We start from the raw sequence: 1,751 nt of genomic DNA on the forward strand, positions 1-1,751 counted from the left end.
GTAGCCAAAGAATCAACCTTCATTGATAGCGCTTGGAGCTGGGCTGCAATAGCGGTGGCTGCATCAACTTCCAGAATACCTGCTACCTTGCCTGATGTCATCCTCTGAGTTGGGTTTTGATGCTCATTTGCAGCCATCGTCTCTATAAGATTATACGCCTCAGTATAGCTTTTAGCCCATAAGGCGCCTCCAGCTGCTGCATCGAGCATGGGCTGAGATTGGGCCCCCAAACCATTATAAAAACCAGTGATCACCATCCAATCCGGCATTCCATGATGTGGATATTTTCTCAATATTTCCTTGTAGCGTTCCCAAGCCTCGCACATAGATTCTGTAGGTTGCTGCGCAAACTGAGTAAGAGCACTCCTCATAGCAGCAGTCTTTGCCATCAGATAAAACTTCACCAGAAACTTTTGCGCAAGATCTTGCCACGTAGTGATGGACCCAGATGGTTCAGAATGTAACCAGTCTTTAGCCTTGTCCCTCAGTGAGAATGGGAAAAGCCTCAACTTGATAGCCTCATCAGTCACGCCATTATACTTAAAAGTGCTGCAGATCTTGACAAAATTCCTTATGTGCATGTTGGGGTCTTCAGTTGCCGCTCCTCCAAAAGAAACAGAATTCTGCACCATCTGAATAGTGCCCGGCTTGATTTCAAAGGTGTTAGCTTGAATAGCCGGATGAAGGATGCTTGACTGAATGTCATCAATTTTAGGCCGAGAAAAATCCATAAGAGCTGGATCAGCTTGAACAATACGATCTCCCATGTTTACTGGTTCTTTCCGCTCAGTTCCTGAATCTGAGTCCTCAAAATCTAACTTCTCCGGAATATCAAGAACTTCGTCTGTCTCCTCAGCTGTATCTAAAGTCCTCTTGCGAGCACGAGAACGAGTTTGCATAAAAGCTTGCTAAAGTACCTGAAACACAACCGGAAATAATAATTAACTACTACGTCCTAATCACTGAGTCCTAATGACCAATGATGGTAAGTACATAAACTAAACAAATACGCCGAGTCCCCGGCAGCGGCGCCAAAAAAACTTGTTAGGGCGAAAACACGCGCTAATATTCACGCAAGTATACGCGTTCGCAAGTAATATAGAATACTTTCTAGTTCGTTCCCACAGAGACTCGGACTAAATTATTGTCTAATTAAACTCACTCACCAATGTATGATTACTTCTCAATGTTAAGACACTAACACTTAAGATTGTTGATTAAATATTAACTACAATTAACTACTTAATTAATCACTTACTTAACACTTCAAATTATCAATAATAAAACACTCATGAGATCACAACTTCATTATTACTTCCTTCAATAGCCATTGTTATTACCTTTAGCATGTGACAGTGATGATATTAATTGAATAACACGAAACTGATAAAAGCCAACTTTCATTGTACTAATACCATTCTATCAAACATCCACAATTAAGATAGAAGTTGAATAGTCATCAATTATGTTGAGTTCCTATATGTCTACAGAAATTGACAACACAACGATTTAAGCACAAGTTATTCCTTTTGATTACATAGGGCAAATAAAACTGTTAGAGTTACCCACTAATCATGCACAACGTACATGAACCTATGCTAGCATGGCAAGTTGTAAATCTCAAGATCCACTGTCGCTTCACAAGAGATTAACACCCTATCTTATATGTTCGCGACGCATATAAGACGAATACGCACAACCAATACTAGATATCATACAATCATCACACACTAAAGTATTAAACAATTACT

The 1,751-nt window shown here is 40.0% G+C and overlaps 1 non-coding gene across 1 annotated transcript; it reads left to right on the top strand.

Moving 5' to 3' along the window:
• Nucleotides 1–267: 267 nt before the first annotated feature.
• Nucleotides 268–374, top strand: LOC141722597 (small nucleolar RNA R71). The gene has a single exon (XR_012575608.1). It is a non-coding gene; the product is annotated as a small nucleolar RNA R71 (small nucleolar RNA).
• The last annotated feature ends 1,377 nt before the right edge of the window (nt 375–1,751 follow it).

Source organism: Apium graveolens, chromosome 4, assembly GCF_009905375.1.
Source record: "Apium graveolens cultivar Ventura chromosome 4, ASM990537v1, whole genome shotgun sequence".
Classification (NCBI taxonomy): domain Eukaryota; kingdom Viridiplantae; phylum Streptophyta; class Magnoliopsida; order Apiales; family Apiaceae; genus Apium; species Apium graveolens.